We start from the raw sequence: 24,323 nt of genomic DNA, 5'->3' as shown, positions 1-24,323 counted from the left end.
TCAAGCTTGAGGTCTGAGCAAGTTCAAGATTTTCTGGTGGGTTGAAATTGTTCCAAAAAGGTCAGAACCTTTTCTTAGCCCACAAAGGACCATGTCATTCAAAGCTGTGGCAATCACCAAAACATTGCTTCAACTGAATCTGATTCAGTGCGTGTTGGTCTGTGTGCAAACTGTAAATGACGACAGGAACAGGTTTAGGCAAGAAGCATCCAAAGCCTCGGGTATCTCAGGATTCCTCACATTCATCTACAAGTCATCTGAGATTCTGTGTTTCAGTGTTTGGGACAGGAAATTCATAACCCATGACAAACCTGTTTTAGGAAGAGGTAACCATCAACAATCTCTTTTACTTAAACTGACTTTTCTCCTCTAACAAGAGGGAAGTCATCACAGTAAGCGTGTTTAAAAGAAAAAAATTCACTGCGTGCCTCTGAGCATTGTGCTTCACACTTAAATGGGTAATTGCTCAAGGAAAATATATTTTTCATGTGACATTCAGATGGTACTGTAGCCTGAAAATAGTCACAGATCTGGGTGAAACTGGAATGCAGGGTTTTGGATCTTTGTCGCCTTGCACCACCACAGCGCCCCATGTGACTCCTGTTAATTTAACTTGAATATTGCCTAAATGCTCTGGCTTATTCTGTTGCCAGTAAACCAGACCACTAATTTTAACCTAACCACTTCTTTTAGAATATGAGATCTCTAGGGCAGCTCTCCAGCCAGAAATCTGTCATAATGATGAATGGCACAATACAGTAATTGCTCTGCAAATTCAATTGATATATCTTTAAAATGAACCATACCATACTTCATTATATTTGACTATTTTTACCGGCTGTGACAACGTCACCACAGCTGGTATTGTTTTCAGTCTCTGTGTGTGTGTCATTATGGGAAATGTGGTCCTGGTGGCACCAATTGCAGCCGGAGCTGCCACAGACGGCAGTAGAATATACAGTATTTGCTTGGTGTTTATATGTCTGTCTGTCTGTGGACAGATTTTAACAATGCAATAACTGCATCCATGGAAAAAATGCAGTCATGAAACTTTACAGGTGAGTAGTTGAGATCGAGTTTTAAGTTTCATGAGAAAGATAATTCCATGTGTTACAGGTTTCTATATACAAATTCACGCTCACCCTCTATGTCTGCCCAAGTCACGTTACTTTGTGAGGCAGCTGAATTCAAGAGATCACAAAGTATAACAAGAATCACATGATCACATGAGAATCCAGCCCGAATTTGCAACATAGCCTGCCAGGAACAGCTTTTATGTTGTCATGTTGACCTGATGCCCTAAACCAAAATGTTGAACATGATAAACATTACCTGTAAAACATCAGAGTGTTAGCATTGTTATTCTGAGCGCATTATGTTAGCATGCGGGTGTTAGCATTTAGCCCAAAGCACCTAATGCTTCACAGCTAGTGTGGCTGTAGACTCTGAGGCCGTGTCTACACAGGCAAATTTTTCAGTCGGCCATCTGATGCATGTCTGGCAGAATAGATCTGCATCTCTTTTAACCAGTCCAGCTGTCTGCAGAGGTCACATAAAGGCTAACACGTCACTAGTGCTGTACACTTATGCTGCATCTACCTCACTATAATCATGTATCATGTACATGTATCCTGATAGCCAGTGATAATGTATCATTTTCAGTCGTGGCTGTCTTTGCATCACATGCCACCCAAAACCTGCATGTGAGAGCACTTGTAACACATTTTTATTTCATAAACATGTGGTAGGCCTAATAAATTCAACCCCAATCACATTCAAGTTAACTGCACCTTGGGAGTTCAAGTTAAGTGGCCTTGGCAGACAAAACAGAAAGGAAAAAAGCAACTTTCAAATATATCAATAGCTAAACATGGAAAAGAGGACGCAAAGATAACTTCTTTCAGGCACTTGTATCTGCTATCTCATTCTCTCAGTGACTACTCAGAGCTCTTGACCATAGATGAGGGTTTGAACGTAATTGACCAGCAAATTGAAAGATTAGCCTTAAGTCTCAGCTTAGTCTTCAACATAACAGTCCGAATAAGGCTGAAACACTGTGGTCGCTATAGCACCCCACCTCACCCTACATTACTCCTATAGTGCCTTACCACCTTACCCTCACCATGACACTTGCCCTCATATTTGGACCCGTATCTCAGCCACCATGAGACAGAGATGCATACCTGAAACTTTCATGTTGTGACAGCTCATTAGCTACCACATGACTAAGGATGAAGTGTTTGTTCTGCTTGGGTGACTGTCACTGACACACGAGACAGACGTCTGAGGACAGGTCAGAGCATGTACCTGTACTTAAAATGTCAGCTTCATCATCCTATATTATACAAAGAGGGGGCTTTTATCTTTATTCAAATGTCAGAATCATTTGGATCATTGTTCACCTCAGGTGGTGGCAAGGGACAGAGAAGATGATTGGTTGGTAGTTGGGACAAAAGAGGAAGGGAAGTAAGGTGTGAAGAAATGGATGAAAGGAGGGGAAGAAACCATGATGAGGATAAAAGGGAGAGGTCTGAATGATGCATCATGAGGACAATTATTTGGTTCGCTGGTTTGTCATTAGGTGTGACTAGTTGTTCTTTTCTGATGTGGAAAACTTTCTACAAATGAGTCAAATCAAAGTGAGTCATGTTCTGCAAGCACACATCCAACTTTCACAAAATCCCAACTTCCAGCCCCTCTAACGCTCACCAATTAACACATTTGTTTGATGAGATACAATGTGTGTATGTAGGTTTTGTGCCTAACTACTTCTTGGCTTCAACGAGTACCCTCATGGAGTCTCAGCTGGTTGACTGGCAACTGCTTCGAGAACCTTTGGTAAAATGGCACTCGTTTTTGTACGTGTTAAATAAACAAGACGTAACACAGGGCTAGGTAATAAAACATAAGGATAATTACTGCAACATAATTATCTACAATAGAAATACACACTACACACTAGTTGCTACCTACCGTTAAACAGAAAAAGAACTCAACGACGAGACCAACCACCAAGCTAACGTGTACGATACCGTTAAAATGTTACAACATTCAACCAATGGTTGTCTGTCTCTATGTGTTAGCCCTGTGATAGCCTGGCGACCTGTCCAGGGTGTACTGTACCCTGCATCTCGCCCAATGTTAGCTGGGAAAATGAGTGAACAGCTGTTATCACTTTTTCAGTCTTTATGCTTCACTAAGCTAACTGACTGCTTACAGTGGCTTTATATTTACAATGCAGACGTAAGTGCAATCAATCTTACCACCTAACTGTCTGTGAGAAAGTGAATAAGTGCATCTCACAAAATGCTGATAATTTCCTTTGAATTAAAAGGAAATTTGTTGTCATTGATGCCTTGTGAGATCCAAAGATGCACATTGTATTGGTAAGTATTAGTTACTATACTGTACTGAGTACTAAACACCTGAAAGGCTGCAGATCTGCGGACTTGGGCCTCCTTTCAATTCCTCGTACTAGAAGGTAAACCTTTGGGAGCAGGGCCTTCAGTGTGGCAGCACCCACCCTCTGGAACTCGCTTCCGCTGGAGATTCGCCAGGCACCAACTCTGGACTCTTTTAAATCTCAGCTAAAGAGGCACCTTTTCCTGCTGGCTTTCGCCAGCTAGTTGTGTTTTCTGTTTGTTCATGTCAGGTGATTTTGTGGTTGTCTGTGTGATTTTGTGGTTGTTAGCAATTGTGAAGCGACCTTGGGTTTCTTGAAAGGCGCTATATAAAATTGATTTATTATTATTATTATTTTATTAGATCCATATCGATGATCTTGGCATACAAAATGTTACACAAAACGAGAATTTAATTGTCCATATTAAACATAGCAGCTTTTTTTGGGTTTGTTTTTCATAAAACAACAAGATGTAAATAAATTAAAAGCAGCCACTATTAACAAAAGAAAGAGTTGCCGTGGCTCATTCCACTGAGTAGAAATCGCTATAGGACTATGTAATGCCACAATGATCTGATGTAACTGCTCTCTTTGCATTTTAGGATGAGCACTTCCTAGAAACCAGACTTGGACAAAAGAGGATACACCCCAAGCTGAAGCCCTGCTGCCAAGGTTACCAGAACTTACTTTGTTCACTTAGTTAATATAGTACACTAACAGATGTCGTGTATGTGCAACGTAAAAAGTGCAGACTGGGCGAATACTTTTCCTGCCAGTGCACACACCTGGAGCGGGAAGGGTGATTGTCAGCTGTCACACATTACTGTATGACAAGTACAACACCAGACATGAACTGTGTGTGTGTACTGTTCTTTTTCAGCCTGTTTCCTCTCTACTTTTTCCTTTATTACTCTAATCATTACATCCTCATGTCTCTTTTTTACTACAATATCTAAATTCTGTCAAGTTTTCCCCCTATCAGTCACCATTATTCAGTAACCTCAGTCAGACATGCAGAAACGACCTGCTACATACACAAAGAAAACTCAAATCTGTGTTGTATTTAACGGATTCATCAGAAGCTTTTCAGAAAGATCACATCTGTGGGGACTTTATGTTCAAATGAAGCCTCAATGCTAAAATTGAAATACAAATGTTCATGGTGAAAACCAGATTTTATTTTTAGAGGAACAAAGTTAGCAGTGTTGTCTCACCCCCTTTTGCTCCCTTCATATTGTATGTTCAGCTTAGGAGGCTCAAGTCCCATTAGGTCAGTGTCCAGCCCACCCCCCCCTGAGCTAACATTATCCCTTCTTCATCCACTCATCATCTCACATGTCTATCTGCCCATATTCATCCTCACTTCACCTCTTTTCTTTCTCTATCCGCTCGTCCTTTCATCCTCCTCTAAAGCTCTATTCATAAACAAGAAGCATGTTATGTAATTCAGAACCCCCCCCCACAAACTCTAATAACGTCCTTGTTTTTGCAGAATCAATAGATTTTGGTCAATTTGCTTGGGAGATTTATTCCAAACTGTGAAAGCAACTTTTTTTCACTTAGCAAATTAAACATTGCTCAGCACTGAAAGCCCCCAAATCATTAGTCCAGTGCGCACAGAGTTTATAAAGGTACAAGTGTGCATGTTTGTAACTTCCTAAGCTCTTACTCCATCAGTCTTTTTTCCCATTTCCCTCTCGTGTCCAAAATACCTGCGCTAATCACTCCCAAGCAAAGAGAGCTGGGTAAATTGCCAAGATCTTTGGCTCACCTGCTCTCCACGTTCACTGAAGCTGTTAATCTGGTGCAAGCCTGAGCTGAAGCTTAGCTGCAACACAGAAAAATGCACATCATGTAAATATACAGTGAGTAGACACAAATGTGAGAGGGCAGCAGGTCCATGAGGTTGCATTCACAAAATGGCATCTCTTGCATGCGGTTAGAGCTGCAGGTAGAAGCCGCGGGCTCATGTCCTCTGAGCTTTTAACTCCTGATGGATTGATGCAGATAATCAGCCTCAGTGTGGCTGCGTCTTAGCAGCGGCACAGACAGGTTTCCTCAGCACTGACGTACTGGACGGCGGCACTCACTCTGCTTTTTCATGTGTAGGGTGTGCAGTGGGTATTTTGTCTCCGCATGTTAACGTGGCTAGCCAGCTGGCTAACAGCAAAGCCAGCAGAAAATAAAATAAAAGGGAAGACGCTTACATCATTGAAGATTAAAAATTCACCACCTCTAAATCAATAGCGCTTGGAAATATGATGCTAAAGCTCAGGCCTCTTGTATTTTCTTTATTTTTTACTTCCACAGTTAGGTACCGGTTACTGGGTGTTGAGCTAGCGGAAGCAAATTTAATTAAAATCTGACTATCCTTATACAGAAGTAATCCCTCTCAATTATCACTTACGACCCACTAGAAGTGTGTGGTGCTGTATTTAGCAAACAGGTAAGCAGCATGCATCCAAGAGGAAGCTACAAAATTTGCTGACAAAGCACCAAAAATATGCACATTTAGCAACACAAAACACTAAGCAAACAAAGCTCCTTCCAAAACCAGTTAATCACTTTCACTTTCACTTTCACTGGTGGTACTGTTTACAAACAGTAGCCTACAATTCCTGCATAGTGTGCCTTTAAACAGTGGTGTGGTGTAGATGCAGGTATACAGGGTATACCCAACTTTTTTGTCTTGCTGTTTACACTATACCCACCTATCAGAGGTCGTGCAATATGTGTACAGTGCACATAAAGAGGTGGCGTATCTGTGCTTTGAATGGACCATGCGGATCACTTAACAGTTTCAGATGCTGTGTGGACGGTTTTTGACTTTACACAACTATTTCTGTCAAAGCTATGAATGCCTTCGAGGCATTAGGGTGTGAAAGTGCCCTGTCTTTTGAAGTCAGGTTGACTTAGATATTTCGGCCCCTTTCCACTTCCTAAGATTTACTTGATCATCCAGTATTGCCCAATACTGTATTTGCTCTTTATCTTCTTTAAGCTTGAAGATAAAGATACTGATCTTTATCTTCAAGCTTACTTTTGCTGTCCAATGTAGTTCTATCGTCGGCCTCCTTCAGTATTTCACCATCAGCTGCCTTGTCCTACCAATCCACCCTCCTGCTCTCTGCTCTCTCTTTCCTTATTCTCTCTCTCCATCATCAAGATGTTTTGCAGGAACCTTTTTCCTCTGTTTTAATCTTTCACTTGGGCTTATTTCAAATTTGAATATGCAGAGGTAACAGTGCAGTAGCAGTGCAGGCAGCATGGCTTTACCACATGTTTGTATTCCAGTTTGTTGTGATGTTTTGTAAATGAAACATCTCAGCACAAACCAAGAAAAACTAGAATTACCACCTTGTGGATGTACGCCTCCGGGAACCAGTCAAGTTGCAAGTACTGTTTCTGTCCATATCTGTCTAGACTCATATGAAGCCATGAAAGAATACAAGGCTTCAAATATGGATGAAGAAGATACAAATTCTAAAATATGGATGCTCCACACACATCGTAAACCTGGCATCACAGAGGATTTATGCAGTCAGCACAGTTTCAAGATGGACACCCAAGATTAGTGTCACCAATTCAGTATCTGACCAAATGTCTCCCCGTCTGCTCCTGAGACATAATATTTAGTAATGGCAGATCATTATGATGTCACATTAAAGCTGACCTTTGACCTTTTGGATATGAAATGTCATCACTTGATCATTTTATTCTTTTAGACATTTGTGCGAAATTTTGTCATAATTAGTGAATGAATTCTTGATGTTGGCCAGAAATATGTTTTGTGAGGTCACAATGACCTTTGACCATAAAAATCTAATTAGTGCATCTTTCAATAAGTGGACATCTGTGCCAAATTTGAGAAAATTCCCTCAAGGCCTTCTTGAAATATCACGTTCATCACATTAAGACGGACGCAAGGTCACAGTGACCTTGACCACCAAAATCTAATCAGTTCAAGTGGACGTTTGTGCCAAATTCTAAGATTTTTAGATATGGCATTCCAAGAATGTGATGTACAGACATATGGACGTGCAATAAGAAAACATAACGCATTCAGTCACTGTTATCACATCACTTAAACAATCTCCTACAACAACACACCATTACATGCAGCGAGAAAGAAAAAGTGTGTGTGTTGCATGTGTTATTGTCAGTGACGCCTGTGGCAATGTAAGCCAGATCATGTCGGGGTATGTTAAGTCTGTGTGTGTATCTGAACATTTGAGTGATGTGACCCACCACAAGGAATGTAAACCTGACGACATGAAAGAGCAGCCTCAAACACTCTATAACGCGTGTAACTCTTTTGAGCAAGTGCATGCACATCATCTCTCTGGATCTACTGTTTATCAGACCTGGAGCCAAGATCACCATAGAGCAATAAATGAATCAGAACAGCAGGTGTGTGTGTGTGTGTGCACCTCCCAGTGAACCTAAAAAAAAACAACACTCAAGGCTGTGTGCGTATATCTGACTATCCGTTCTTGTGTTAGTGTGTGTGCATGTCTATGTGTGTTTGTTTTTTGTGTGCGTGGTGGATCATGATGGACACAGACAGTACAGAACTGCAGGCCAATTCAAACAAACACCATACCAGCCTCATTGCTTTAAGACAAATACAGACATTTGATATTTCTGCAATCGGATCACTGAAAATATTTAGAATATGACTAATTAGAGTTTACATGCTAATACCAGGAACATCCTGAGCCGGTTTTTGAACGTTTACTGTAGTAAGGCAGTGCCATTAATCCTCCTTTATTTTAAATACTTCAGTGTAGTACATTTTAAAGGTACTCCACCCCATCTCTGCTTTGAATACACATAACTTATAAAGAAGATGTTTGTGTAACATTTAAAGGTCCCATATTATGCTCCTTTTAAAGTTCATACTTATGCTTTGAGTTTCTACTGGAACATGTTTACATGCTTTAATATTCAAAAAACATTTTTTCTCATACTGTCTGCCTGAATATACCTGTATTTACCCTCTGTCTAAAATGCTCTGTTTTCGCACCTGTCACTTAAGCTCAGTCAGCAGGTCTTCCACATCTGTGCCAAGGAAAATGACTATAATAGCACTGTAGCAGTAGCTTTTTATCGTAAAGCCCAGGTCAGACCAAAGATTCCTGGCGAGAAGAATTGAAATAGGCAACTACTTGCAATGGACCATTCTGCAGTGTTCTAAAAACCCGCCAGTTCACACTAGTGCAACTAGATGAGATGGTGTATCATCTCTATGCAACAACTCTGCCCTTCTGAACTGATTTCCAGGCTGATTTTGTGTTTGAAATAAATTGGAGCTTCTTAAAACATGAATGACAGAGAGGGCTCGGTGGGGAGGAGCATCTGACGCAGCAAGCGAACAAACTGTCTGCAGTCATTTTGACTTGACCAGCAGGCTTCACTACAAGCCGAACAGGCTGTAGGAACAGGTGACATGCTTCATGTTCTAAAGCCAGTTGCTGGCGATTTGACCAGCAGAGTTGCAGGTGACACCATGAGCTGGTTTGAGTCAAGCTCAGACTCAGTGTTGTTGTTGTTGTATGCTACTATATTATGTGTTAACAATACTGACTAGGTATTAGTGCCTGCAAAGTACTGATAGGATGTTTTCCCCCCACTTTTCCTGGATCATTTTGCAGATAGGAGGTTTTTGTGCTTTGGCCATGTGACTGTGTGCGTGTGTGACTGACAGTTTATAGTGCAGATGTTAACATCACTGGGGTGTGGTGGTGATAACATGCCCTTGATTGGCGAAAGTGATTGAGCACACCCCCTTAGCTACATCCTGGTGTAAAGGGCATAAAAGGATAAGTGGTGGTTACCGGCAGTAGAGGAGTAGCATGTTAGAGCAAGACAGACACCATCCCATCTGTCTGATTAACGGGAAGTAGAAGCAGCCGGGTTGATGTCTGGCAGCGAGGCAGCAGACAGGCAGCCAACCAGTGGAGATATGCCAAGATGGAGAGTAGAAGGATAAGAGGGAAGAAAAGGAGGGAAAAAATACAGCTGCATTTTAGCATCTTTTAGTTCATTGTTTTGTTTTGTTTTTCCAGTTCCCAAACTCAGCTTTCATCAACCTCAGTCTAAGCAGTAGCAGGTAAAGCTGGCTGTAGCTGTAAACCTACTACCTGATCATCACCAAAGAGCAGACAGACACAGTTAGAAAGCCTTGGAACACAGTGGAGCATTTAGCCCAGGTATACACAAACTTATCCATATATCAACTTTACATGAGGTCCAAGACAATGTCTTCAAAATGCACCGATCTAAATATTAAGGTTAAAGATAACCTGTAACTGGTGTTTTGTCCCTCAGAAAAGAGATTTCCATCTCAATGGACCTCCAGGTTAATTAAAATAAATACAATAAATAATATGCAGGATTTTTTTTTTCAAAAACAAAGTAAAGACATCACATATGACACACTAGAACTGTGAGGTGGTGTATTTACCTGTAGAGACTCTGCCCTCTGCATTTTTTTTTCTAATTTTTCTATTGTTTTGCTGTGTTGATTATGTTTTTTGGGTTGTAGCCTCCAGCCCATAACAACATTCATGTGAGGGGGGGAATTGCCAGTAATAAAAAGGTAGCAATCAGGTAGTAGCAGCACGCATTCAAGAGGAAGCTACAAAAATCAGTGCCAAAAAAAAAAAAAAAAAAAAAAAAAATGTAGCAAGATAAAACTTGCTCCAAAATGAGAGAGAAACTGTGGTTGACTTTCACTTTTGCTGGCGAGCACTGAAGGAGAGGATGGGGATGAAGAACGATGCAGAGTTGGCCTGTTTTCTGTTTGACGTGTCGGTGCCAATGGTTAGCTTAGTTAGCTTGCTGAAGTATCTGCTTTTATAAAACAACACGTTATGTTTCTACAACAGTAGCTTGCAGTGTACGTACAAGCGGCGTATGGGGGAGGGGCCAAGTTTAAATGTGTTTAAAAACAGTAACCAACAATTCCTGTATAGTATACCTTTACCTAGGACTGGGTATTGGCACTGATTTCCTGAGTAGAGTCGATTCCAATTAACAAGGTCTCTATTCGATTCCAATTCAATTCTATTCTCTGCAAAAATCGTTTCGATTACGGAAATTCCAATTGCAATGCCAGTTTTGCTTGAATATGAAAGAGATTCTCAGAGATCAAATGCATAAATGCAGAACAGGATTAGCATCGAATAATTTAAATATAACTAAATGTTGTTAGAGCAGCAACAATAATGTTTATAACAGCAAGTCACTATATAAACGTAGTATCTCACTGGAAACAATCTCTCCCCCAATACATAAATAAAAATTATCTATCTATAAACAATGGCTACACTATGACAAGCAACCACGCACCACCATCCAAAATAATCACTGGCAAACGTAATCACCATTATAAATAAATTGTATAAATTGCCATTACTGTATCAAATGCTATAAATGGTAAATTTGGCTGTTAAGTTTCAAAAACTTTCCACTGGAGGGAATCTCCCTCAGACCACGCTGGAGGGTTGGATCTCAGAAGGTATAGATTGAAAACCGTCCCCACCAACGTTAAATAGGTGACTACGGCCCTGCAAAAAGTACTGTAATATGTGTGCTGTGAAGCGTCCAGAGAATAGGGAGGAATAACAGGGAGAAAATAATGATGAGAATAAGAAACATGAAGAAGAGGAAGAAAAGAAAGCGCCTCACAGTTCATGAACATACTGGAATTTACTAGGACAATCAGGAGAGGTGGTAGGAAGAGAAAACATTTGAATTTTAAATATGGTAAAGAGGCACAATGAGGCTGAGGGGGAAATAAAGGTGAGAACAGATTAAAGTATTTTAAGAAGTTGGGATGAAAATGACAGTGACCGGCAAATCACTGTCTAGCCTCTGGACTGATTGTAACTGGGACGCCAGCCTGGTAATCTACTGGCAGTAATGCTTAATAAGGCAAGCCAACTGCTGCCAAACACCACAGAAGGAAAGGAAGAAAATACACTCAGATTTGTGTACATCTGACCTTCTATTTTAGTCTCTCAGACAACAATCTTAAAGTCCAGAAGGAAATAAATGAGGAGCCATAAAGGCAGACATGAGCGGTCAAATTACATCCATTTATCTTGGCACCAAATTAGTATCTCGTGATATCGTACAGCAGTGCAGAGATCTCCCAAATCCCAACAGTGGAAACAAACATTGAATTCTGCATGACTTAACTTTTTGCTTGTCCTGCTTTGATACAAAATACCTCCCAAGCCTGTGTTCACTGCATGTTTTCAGGTGGATTTTGATGGCTCTCAGTGTCTTCAGGTGTTCTATTGACTCAGTTACACAACAGACACTTTCAGCAACGCAATCGGATTAGTCAAACAGGTTCCCACTAATTGAAGCACAGCTATATGTGTTTCACAGTGGCTCTGCCAACTGCTGTGGTACCTGCTAGAATATCACTGCCTGTTTATTTTTATGCACACTATCCTTGGGCTGATTTTGCATCCCATGCACGATGCTATTTCTTTTTTGTATTAAATATTACACCTTACACCTGTAGCTGCTTATAGTCAGCTGCTTGTAACAAACAAGTAGCAACCGTAAACATTTAACTGTATGAGCAGCGGTAAAAACATATATTATCAACCTATGTACCTTCAATAAAGGTTTAACAATCATACCTGTCATGTTAACGCTGTGGAGAGGGGGTGCACGTACCATTTGCACTTCCGAATACTTACTGTGTTACAAGTGTGTTTAAGAAGGGCAAAGTGGTTCAAATTGGTATGGATTCATGTCAAATATGCAAAAAGTAAATGAAAGTGTAAATTTTAGGCTAGATTAAGCAAAGCTAAAAACAAACAAACATAGAGCTCCCGTAAAAACCACAGAAACAAAAAACGATCAAATCAAAGCAGCAGTGTGATTGAGGAAATTCACACTTAGTCCCATCTGCGTTTATGCACAGATCGGCCTCAACCACCATAAGAAAACAGCTCCACTGTAAAAACATTATTCTTTAGCATAAAATATTTGCAACAAATAGTTGTTCAGTTGAGAAATACAAATTATCAGCATCTAAAGTTTTTACTCTAAGGGGCAGGTGTGAACACAGCAATCACGCTCAAGTGTGCACCAAAACAACCGGACCAAGACCTTCTCGAAGAGGTGGTCTGGGTCCTGTTATGAACTAACTCTGGCGCAGTTTGTTTGTTGTGAGAACGTGTTCTGACCTCGATCCGAACCAGCTGCAGACACATTATGCATTGTTAGGGTTAAACAAGCATGAGCGTGTTACAGTCCTGGAGGATTATTAATGTGCACCTCCTCCTGTACTGCCTTAATATGCACATTCAGCACATCCAATGCATCAAAACATTGTTTTCTAGTTGGAGCTGCACCTCGTTTTCAAACTGTATGGTTTGACTAAAATGAACAATGACAGCAATATAGTACACGATGACCAGAGCTAAAATCAACCTGCGTAGTTCTCTCTCCATTGTTACATTAGAAAGTATGGAAATCCTGACCAAGGCATTTGATCTGGTCCCCGTGTAAATGCTGCCATGAGAACACGAACCAATTCTAGGAAATTATGCAACTTTGTAACAAATTAGTCCCTGATTGGGACCAAAGCAAGAAAACTCTAGATCTGAAAGCACCCTGAAGCGCTCCTGCAAAAATTTGAGGCGCATAGAGCCAGAGAAAGCGAGGCAGTCAGCAACACGACAGCAGCAAACAAACCGCCTCAATTTCACCTGGAACAAATACATCAAGCCACGTCAGGATTCTAAAACATGCTCTGTCTGTTCAGGGTCTTACTGGTGAAAAATAAAAAATATCTAGAAATCTAGCCTCACAACTCTTGATCATACAATTGAATAGTTGTTGGCGCAACTTAATTTCGTAAGTTTGTCTACTACAAAAATGTTGACACTACTAAGATTAAGTTTAATGACCCCAACATAGAACACTATATCTTCTTAAAGTAAACAGTAAATAACTGGTTGTCTTATTTCTTTGAGTTTTCTCCACTTCTATATTTTTACAATGTACAGTCAATAAAACACAAGTCAGCAGCCATCTTTCATTTTGCATACTGAGCCAGCAAATAGTCAGGGTGTTTGAACAGCAGAGAAGGCTGAGGATAAACAACAACAACTAAACTCTCACTACAGTCACTGCTGATGAAGTCTTGACAACAACTTGAATACAAAAACACATACAAAAACGAGACAGAAGCCAAAATGCAGCAAACACAAGGGTTAGTAAAGAAAAAATAAGAGGAGAATAAGAACTGTAGAAAGAATATTATGTGATTATCTGTCAAAAAGTGAATACATTAAATACTAATTATAGCTAAGTTTTAGGAGATCACAAAATAAAGCTATCATTAAAAAATGCCCCGTGCCTTCTTTATAAATATTGATTCTGACCCCAGTGACATGCGTCACTGCCCGAGGTTCCCTTAACCCGACTTTGATAAACACATACTGGAGCTAAAAGACAAAACTGTTGTCCAGTCTGGACCACCAGCAGTGTGTGGCCTGTTTCCTTGAAAGGCCGTAAACTGCTTTGTCCAAACATAGTGGGGCTTCAGTTACAATAATGTGGCAATAGGGATTAAAGGGTCTTTCATATCTGTATTACATCAGGTAATATACGTCAAACCCTGACTCAAAACCTACCAGCTGCACTAATAATCAATATCACGCAAGATTATCTAAAACTAAGAATACACCCCTGACGTATTTGTTAAGACCTTCTGGTTCCAACCTGGAACCTGCCGGCTTAGGAAACCACAACTGTGTCAAATTTGAGAAGGTGGCAATGGACGGTGTGCGCCATAGTTACCGTGGAGACCCCGGTGATGATGCAGTCAGGGCGCTTAGTGATGGGGCTTAGCGAGCAGTGTGCCAAACCAGCAAATCCTCCAGAGGGATTTTCACCCGACGATGTCTGAGCCCTAATACTGTCCAATTGACTCCAGATGTTACAGCACGGAGAGGGAGAGAGTGAAAATGACGGATAGTGAGATCCGGTCTGCGGCTCAGTTTCCAGCCAAGAATTTGTACTGGAAATTATAATTCATCAACACAGAAAAACTGAACAGATATGTCAACACTTAAGAGGATATCATGAGTGGCCAAAGAGATTTGCAGGAGGTGTCAACACAAACAGAAATAACGTGAGTAACACTGCTAGGCACATCTGTTGGATCGGTGCAGATATGCTTGGAATCAATGGTATGCTGTTTGGTTCCTTTTAATTAAACAACTATTTACAATTGGCTTCTGTGGTCCTGAACTGACTGCTAAATGGTGGAAGGCCAAGGTGTCTTTATGCAGCTCAAGTCAAAGTGATGTTTATGCATCATTTACAAAAGTCATGTAAAATTAACTCATTAAGAGTTGAATGAAAACATTTCTAATGTTCAGCATGTGTAAACGAGACAATACAATAGGAATAGGCAGTTGATTGCAACTGATCCATCTGGATATTTAATCTCAGCTCCCTACCATCTGGTCCCAGATAGGGAGCGAGGGAATCAGGAAAAAACAGATGAGTTAGGTTTTCCACTGATCATGGAATTCCTAAAACACCCAGGAATTTTCACACATTGGATTCCACACAAGGGAAACTTGTGGTGCAAGTCAAGAGATTATCAAGGAGTTTAAAAAATGACACACTATTTTGTTACGTTAGACACCTGAATGGAAAATAATATTCAGAAAGCCAATACATATACAGCTCAAACTAATGGAAGTGCTTTTAATGTGCTATAAATAATGGAAAGGTGTGGCATGGTCATGGTGTGGAACTCTTTCAGCATGACAGTTTTACATTTTAAAAGACTGACTTTTGGATATACACCCGCTGTCTGCAATTAAATCTAATCTATAAATTACTTCTCCTACTGTCTTTCTCCTGGATACCATGCCATTGTTTCGACGGCCCAAAATTCTCAAGCCCCATTTGTATGAAAAATGTCTCACTAAACCAAAACCTCATTTCTCCAATGGCCCTTGTCCCATACACAAATGCGCAATGCTCCGAGGTCCCGTTTTGGAGAAAACGGGACCCTTCATGGTGTTTGCAAGTGTCATTCGAGCCACCCAACTCGGTTGTTCTTCACGGACCCATCCCTGCCTCTCTGGTGGGTTTTATGCAACCAAATGTGATGTTATAAGCCAAAACATGATCTTTTGCTAACCCTAAAAAAGTAGGGTTTTTTTGGCTAAACCTAACCACACGCTAACACAGTGTTGTCAAGAAATAAAAAGTTTTCATGTATCGGCTATGAAATTTATGCTGCGTTCAAATGGAACTTCTGAGCTTGTTTTTATATGGCAAGTTGTGTATGTGGATTCGTGAACTCAGAGCGCTCAAAAAAATTCCACTTATTAGATCATGACTGCCACAATGGGGAGGCATTCATGCGGACTCCTCTCGTGAACATGAACATGACTGCACTACAGTTGTTTGAAGGCAGGGAGTATTTTTTTTAGAGAAACAGGATTTTGGAGTATTGACCGATTAACGGGTGTTTGGTTTAAGGAGCCATTGGAATAATGGGCTTTCGGTTCAGTGGTACATCTTTTGGACCAATGGGGTTTCAGAATTTTTGGCCGTCAAAACAATGGGCAGTCCCCTTCTCTTGTTGCCTACCTCTCATTAACCCCATCATCATCTTGCTAAACATTACAGTTCCCTTTTCTACAGTGTCAAACTAATGCTTCAGCATTTTAGGAATTATGTTCATAACCTTTCTTGCCGAGAGCTGGATTTGGAAATTGACACGACTTTCATACAATGCTATACCCAGAAGCCTGTTAGCTTAGTTTAGCATTTAAACTGTGCAAAAAGCATATTATAAAAGCACGATGTTATGGTTTTATGGTGAATTATGTGCCTATCTCTTGGCCAAGGACAGTCACTTCTACTGGTTGCCTGGCAAACATTATAACCATTATAACAAGACTCCAGGAAGGTATTGCTCCTAGCTAAGAAGTAACTACCTGTAAAACCACAACACATCAATTTTACACATGGGTTTTTGTACAAACTAAACATACAAGATGTAACATGTTAATTACAGGTGCTGGTTTGGTTAAACGTTTCCCTTTGTTTCCTGTCTTTGTGCTAAGTTAAGCTAACTGGCTGCTGGCTGTAGCTTCATATTTAGGGACTGTACAGACATGAGAGAAGTATTGATCTCATCTGACCCTCTGCAAGAGGACAAGTGTTTTTTCCTAAAATGTTAACTGGTACTGCTAACACTTTTTTGAACAGAGTAAATTTGAAACCCCACTTTGTGATTAAGTCTGTAAAGACAGGCGGCTTATCCTTCTTGTCTTCCTCCACCTCCCACCTTGCTCTCTTTTCAGCCCCGGGGTGTAAAGGTAAGTGAAGGGAAGGGCAGAATTCCAATCATAACACTGAATTACCCTCTAAATGTTTTGCTGTCTCCAGCCAGGTGAGTCATCAGCATTATCCCTCCAGCAAACTAGTTTGTGTACATGTGTGGTTGCAAAAGCAAGCGTCTTTGGTGTGGTGTGCGTTTGTGAGTATCTTTTAAGAGAATGAAAGTGGTGTTAAAGAGTTGAGCCATGTGGGTTAAAAGCTGGTGTTGAAAGGGAAAGATGACATGTTAACGTCAAAGCGCACATGCGCGTGTATGTGTACACACAGTACAGGCGTTAAGTTCTAACACAGAGTACATGTACATACATATGTACATACCTACAGGTACACATTCCTTTACCTGACAGAGAAACAAACAAGAACACACACCTTGCTGCGAGTCTGACTGCATAACCAGGGAGAGAAGAAAAGAGAGAATATTCCTGTTGATTCTCTAAAGATATGATCACTATTACCAGTGCACGTATCAAATCACACAAATTGTGGATCATTTATACTTTAAAGGCAACAAGTCAGAGCTGAACAGAGGGTTTTTAGTGCTTGCAGAATTTTTTTTTCCAATGGGTGTCTATACTTGTGACTGCAAGAGATGTTGAAAAGTTAAAGAGTTAATGTTTACAAATGTGATCCCCCTTTGATCCGTAAAGTTGAATGTGACTGGGTGCAGTAATGGGCAATTGCATGGAGTGGAGCAAATGAAACGTATCATCAATCATGGGTATCACTTTCTGTTGTTGTGAAATTAAAGTTCTGTTACTTATTGTCTTGGTGAGCCAAGAAGAGGTCTCGGCAGGACAAGAGGCTTGCTGGTTACGGTTTGTCAGTGAGTCCATCCATTAGCTAAAACCCGCCTCACAACTGTGATTTCGCCTCACAACTCAGGGAAAATAAACCTAGTTGCTCCAAATGGCAACAATTTGTAACTGAGAGATTTGAACTTTAACACTTGAACTTTAGCACCAGTAAACTGAGCACAAAACCTGCTGGTCAGTGAGGGGAGAAACATCTGAAGTCCACCACAGAGGTAACTTAAAGGCACCCTGGAGAGTTTTTTACCTTTAGTAGCGCCATGGAGCAATGTTTTTACCTGTTTGTTCTTGTGCATGGGGGCCCACATGCACACCGATGCATTAACATTACTTAACTGATCTACAATATGCCAAGAGATGCAATGACAGGAAGGACAGGCAGGAAAGAAGAAGACCGCAGGCAAATAAACATTGACGCAGGTTTCAAAATTCAGATGAAATTTGGGAGCGCCACTGAGTGGTTAAGACACCGCCTGCAAACCGCAATGTCTCCAGTCTGAGTCAAGTCATTCCCTCTCTCCCTGTCATTTGTTTTCAGCTCAGATAAAGCTATTAAAATGAAGGCCAAAAAAATTTAAAAATGCCTTTGCAAATGTTTAATGAGGAAGGAAATTAATTCAACACGTGTCGGGCCTGAGGATGCACACAGTGTGTTTTCGTGAGTAATTTCCTCTTAGCTATGGCTTATTTAGACATGCCAGTTCACTCTCATGGGCACTACCGCGGTGCCCTTGAGCAGTGACCAGTGGAGTCATACTATGGCCAACCCTGGGCTACCCCCCTTAATTGCATGTGTGTGGCGTGGAAAAAAAGAGGCTGCATTTCAACTGCCAGTCTGAGAATTGTTGGGCTTTACAAATAAAGAATCAGGTTAAAAAATAAATGAACAAAATTATAATTCTGTGAGACTATCTTTGACAGGTGAACACAAACTCTAGTCTTTTGTGATGTCACTTGACAAATCCATTCATAGTCTGAATAGTGTAGTGTTTGTGAGCTGTACATTGACTTTAACATGTAAACTTAGTGGAGTATCCCTTTAAGGTTTTGCCAAGTGTAGCTTTAAGTCTGGATTAAATGTACAGATAAAGTGCAATGCTGATCCATGGCCGGGTTGCCATGTCCCACTGAGAGGCAACAGTATGCAGGTAACATCATACCGAGCACCATGTCACTGAAACACACCTTTGTTTATTCGAGCCTTCACGCTTCAAACACAGCAGATGAGTTAAACCAGCTGCTGAAGTGTTTGGGTGGTAAGGCAAACCTGCAGACTCCTCACTCTCAGTGGCACATGTTTGTCCCTGCCCGGTCTATTGGATAAACGAGTGCAGCAGTGCTGACACACGCTTGTTTAGCCCTCATGTGAAAGAGAGAGGAAGAAATAGAGCAAAGAAGCCTCTATCCATCTCCTTCTTAAAAACAGGTCAGACAGACACAGCAGGACTGACCGCAGTATAGATTTCAGCGATTTGCTCAGAGGGTGAAGGAAAAAAATGCTTTATTTCTTAGATGTGGTTTTCATTATGCCCTACATCTGAAACACACACACACTCACATGGAGCAGAGTGTTTGTGCTCTTTCATCCAATTCCTGCATCTTTTGTTGCACTTTTGTTTCAACATTTGTTTGTTGAAATCACTTTGAAGTTACACACAAGTATAGCATCATATCCCACCAACGCTGAAATCCACAACTTCTCCACAGAGCGCGAACAAAGGCGGGACACAGCAGCAGGTTGACAAATGAGAAGTGTGTGATCCGAACACTCTGTGAGAGATGTGCTAGATGTGTGTAAGAGTAAGAGAGACAGAGCAGTAATGGGTCATAATAACCAACCCAAATCAGCCGCAGAGATCAAGGAAGCTAATCCGGTGCCTAGCCTAATAGAATCACAGACACAGGAATAGACTGTAGGGCTCAACAGTGGCTTTGACCTTGCTTCAGTGTGTGTGTAAGTGTGTGTATGTGTGTGTATGATGGTAGTATTTCCTGGATTAATGATCCAAGGGTCTGGGCTGGATTACCAGACGGGCAAAGTGGGCAATTGCCGCTGAGCTCCAGAGCTTCAAAGACCCCCAAAAAGCTCCTGGCTGAATGTATTTTAGCATATTGCAGAGAACAGTATGGTACATAAACTCAGAGACACTTTAACTATGAAGAAGGTGCAAAATAATTTATCAGGGAAGGTTCTGACAGACTCTGTGGACTGGAGCAGATCTTGATAGTTTGTATGATAGGTCTTCATGGGTACAAAATGACGGACCTGAACCCTAATGGACACGGGAAGTTTGATTTGAGATCCAATTGATGACTAATAATTGTTAGAAAATATATATACCCAACCTGTTTTAGACCCAACCCTGTGCATGTTTGAGAGGAGAGATTTCCGAGTCTCGGGTCTATAAAATAGACCGGACAAACCTCTGAATTTAAACTGCTGCTAAAAATGCTGTTCAACTGATCAACACATTTATCATGTTGGATGTAACATACTGTTACTACCAATTTTGCTATATATAATTATTACTAAAATTTAATAATTTTTCAAATGACTATTTTTATTTTATTCTGTTGTCATTTATTTGTTTTTGTTTTGCTGTGAGCCGCTGTAACGTCTTATTTGCCAAGCAAACTATCCATCTTTTCTCCGTTCTGCCTCCGACTTGCTGGCGCTGCTGCTCAACGTTTTTGTATTTTTCCACTTCTCTTTTGCCCTTGAAATGTACTCCTAAATTAGCCTAATCATCACACAAATTACACGCACTGCACTTAAGCGTTTTCTCGTGATCATCACGAGTCATCACAGATCCACTCGGGTATTACACATAATGACAAACAGACCCAGAAACCAAGCTAATGGAATGGGACCCGACCTGAACCTGACCGAACATTAAAAAAAACGTGGACCTAAATGTTATCGGTCTCGTGTTCTAGGGTCTGGGTAGACTTGTGAAGATCTCTAATGTGCATTGCCAGAGGCTATCTCAGCCCGCCAAAGCTTCCGGACTTAACCATTGTAAGCCCTGCATTTAGCTGGGTTGTACTGCCATTTGTTCAGATGCACATGTCTGTAGGTCTAGTTTAGGTGCAAATTTCAAGTTGCATTCTGCTTTATTGCTGGATCTTGCAGAATGTCCCTATGCCAGAAATAATGTTTTTAACTATATTAACACTGTAATGCAATTCCAGTGAAACAGTCTATTTTTGCATTTTTTTCAGTGTGGTGTCAGTCATTTTTGTAGCTTCACCTCGGATGCGTTCTGCTTGTAGTCTGGCACCTGGTCACTACCTTTTTATAAAGTCTTGACCTCACTTGCACGTTTTGCCCAGGAATGTCCCAAAAATACGTAGAAAATAAGAAAAAACAGGCATGGGGCAGGGTCTCTGCAGATTAATATACCGCCACACAATTTTAGCGGTTCATAAATGACGAGGCGCATTTCCTTTGTATGAGTCTATACATTGTTTTTCAGGGAAACAGCACACTTTTAAACTCTTGACATCAGTGTTTGCGTTAGCACAGAGCATGATGTTCTTGATAACGAGAGAGAAAGCCAAATTAAATCTGCATATCTCCATCTTGTTATTACCATTAATTAGCTCTCAAAGCATGGTAGATTAGATGCGGATCACATGAGTCATTAACACAATGTGTCACATGCAGCGCTCATGACCAAAAATCGCCTGAGTAAGTTCCTACGAGGGTGTAAACAACAACAACAGCAGACAATTACTGAGCTTCCGGAGCAAATGTCATGATGAATTTCTTTACGATAGGATCTGTTCAGCTGTTTTGTTCTCCCAGGCACTATTTGTCATCTGGCAAAAGTCCTAAAAGGTTTTATCGCCCGAGTTTCTCATGGTTAGCAAAGTTGGTCAGATGGCAGAAATTAAGTGATTACCATGTTTCACACTTTGTGTTCTGTTTGTTTGAGAGAATGTAAAGGTTTGGGTGAAGATGCTGCTACTGTAGGTCGTCATAAGTCGCTCAAACATACGTACATGTGTTCCATCGGGGCTGCTAGTTCTAAAAACACCTGCACTAACTGTGCTGTCGGGCACTTTGGATAAAAGCATTCCTGAGTTTATATGTTATATGTCTCCATACATGTATGTGTTTACAGTGTAAAACATTTACTGCCTGAAATTCATCAATATTTCAAGATGTTTCAGGTTCCCAAAACGGCTATTTCGGAGTCAAAGGTCTTCCAATGAGTCATAACTTTAATGGTAGCATCTACTTTGTTTTACCTTCTTGCCAGTATAGAAAGCTGTATGAGCTCACATGTTGGGCCTTCTGTCCCACTCCATGTGTCATTCCTGATTGCTCAAGTAAGATTTCAGCATTTTGGCTCCTGTTTAAAAAAAATCTTTTTCACACAATGAGATGCAGAGTGTTCATTCAGCAGGGACCGCCCATTGTTCCGAAAGTCCACAAGTCCAAAATCTCATTAGTCCCATCTTGAGCCTCCTACAGACTGTGAGATTTTAGCAATCTTATAAGTTTAGTGCAGCTGCAATATGCCTAAACTTGGGTACAGCATCAAATTTGATGTATGCAGACTGCACAGTGACAGCACCTACTGAATTGTAGGCTATAATTTACATCCATCAACATCAAAATGCAAGAACAAAAAGTCATCAGTATGCATCATGCATCTACACCACTGCAGTGGTAAGAGAAAAATTTAAACAAACCTGAATGGAGCCCTTGATATAGTGGCATTTATGGGTGTCGAAAAAGTGAGAAGGAGAATGTGGAGGTGGTCATGGCATAGGAAAAGAGGCCAACTTGGCATGCCAATTTTTCACCAAGAGCTCAAAGTGTATTAATTAGCATCTACTAGCATTTAGCAATATGGCGCTGATCAGTTCGTCATTTCATGCTGCATTTCTATTGGTTGGTTCGTAGATGTAGATCCACACAACTGTCACACAGTGAGATGGCCATCCCAAATTTCTGACACTGTCAGAATTTTATCCCAGGCTGTCTTTAATCGCAAGACCACAACAACAGCCATCCTTGAACCTCTTTCACTGTGTAATAGAGGACCCCCGTTTTAGTGCCACGACCACAGATGTTGCAACTTTTCTTTCACGTTGGTCAACTTTTGTCTGGGACAGCCCAAAATCGCAGTGTATACCAGGTTTTCGTTAGTCCTGTTAGTCCTAAAAATGTCCCATTGGACTGGAAGCCAATTTCTCCAACAGTTTGTTATCCCAAAAACAACAACCATTGCTCTGAGGTCCCATTTCTTTGAGAACACACACTCCCTGTGGTTAGATTACCTAGTCACCAGAAAAACTACTTGCATTTACCATTCCTATAAATCACGGATACGTTACGTTTGTCAACAGTGTTATAGTGAATGCGTGGTTAGGTTTAGGCACAAAAACCACTTGGCTATGGTTAGGAAAAGATCGTGTTTTTGGATTAAAACACCCATGTTTGGTGGCACAAAATTTGCTGGAAAAGCAGGGACAGGGTGGTGAAACATACCTGGGATCAGTGTGTCAAACATCACTGACAAACACCACAGAGTATCTGTAAAAACAGCAGGGATGGGTGGCTTTAACGCCACTGGAAAACTCAAACTAACGGCAGGGACTGTGCATTTTCAGAGAAATGAGATTTCAGAATAATGTACATTTGTATTTCAGATAACAGGCTGTTGGAGAAAAATGGGCTTTGGCTCCAGTGGAACATTTTTTGGAATTTTGGGCTGTCGGAACAATGGCATGGCACCCAAACAGAACCAGGTGAAAACTTAGTGTATGATGAAAGGCTATAAAACCTTTGATCTCTTATTAATCCAGGAGACAAATCCTGATCTAAATCTCAACATACAATGAATCAGTGCCTGAGAATACCCATTACCCTTTCAAGACAATATGTTTCAGCTTTGTTCATTCCATCACTGTCAGAGGTAAACTTTTGCTAAACAACAGGCACTTTCAGCTTTTTGATCTCTGAGGGCAGGGAGCATCACAAGCTCGATGACTGATGGCCTATCAATGTTTTGGCTGTAGATTATTTTGGTTTGGCAAATGGAAGGTTTTCTAAAATACAGCTGTTTTGCTTCTCAGCCACCCTAAGCTGCTTCTGCTCACAGTAAAGTTTTTCTTTGTACCACGAATTGCTGTGTGCTGGCAAGGTGTTTAAAGACATGAAGGGTTGCCTGTATGACTTTAAATAACACTACCTGACACTTTTCAGTATGTCAAATCAGATGTTTTACTATTCAAAAATAAAACTATGAAAAGGTGTATAAAATAAACCTGTCTTCACTTACAAGACACCTAAGATGCGGGTTTTATGAATGTTTTGGCAGCAAGACGACTGCCCACAGCGTTAAATTATGTCTTCTTCAACTCCGATCTTCTAGCACCTATTTTCCCTGATGTTAAAGTGAATTATCGCTTCACAAGAGCTGATATCTGTTTTCAGATGGATCCAAACTGTCTTGGAATGTTTTTTTTTCCTCACATAAAATATTGCAAACGTTCTTAGTCCAAACCAGGACTTCGGCACTTTCAAAATAAAACTATCACACGGACTGGCTTTTATCATCTGTCCATCTCCCGTCAAAGCAGTTTGAATAATGGCAAGATTAAGTAAAGAGAAATTTGAGAACCCACATCCATTTCTGTTTAAAACCATTGTGTTTACAATACACCCATTCAGACTGAAGTGAGGAGTCTGT

General features: G+C 40.7%; 1 protein-coding gene across 4 annotated transcripts in view; it reads right to left on the bottom strand.

The window, feature by feature from the left end:
• The window catches only part of ntf3 (neurotrophin 3), a 50,503-nt gene that overhangs the window by 12,380 nt on the left and 13,800 nt on the right, over positions 1-24,323 (bottom strand). Inside the window, exons 1-2 of one of the 4 annotated variants that reach the window (XM_050036632.1) lie at positions 14,237-15,447; positions 9,241-9,327 (exon numbers count right to left, since the gene is read on the bottom strand). The exons of 1 other annotated variant lie outside the window; for it this stretch is intronic. The gene's annotated coding sequence lies outside the window, so the exon portion shown is untranslated. Of the gene's footprint in view, positions 1-9,240; positions 9,328-14,236; positions 15,448-24,323 lie in introns of those variants that run through there. 2 more of the 4 variants (XM_050036631.1, XM_050036630.1) reach the window with 2 other exon arrangements.

Source organism: Epinephelus moara, chromosome 23 (genome assembly GCF_006386435.1).
Source record: "Epinephelus moara isolate mb chromosome 23, YSFRI_EMoa_1.0, whole genome shotgun sequence".
Taxonomy (NCBI): domain Eukaryota; kingdom Metazoa; phylum Chordata; class Actinopteri; order Perciformes; family Serranidae; genus Epinephelus; species Epinephelus moara.
Note: the sequence above shows the minus strand (reverse complement) of the source record. Positions and strands in the feature narration are given on the sequence as shown.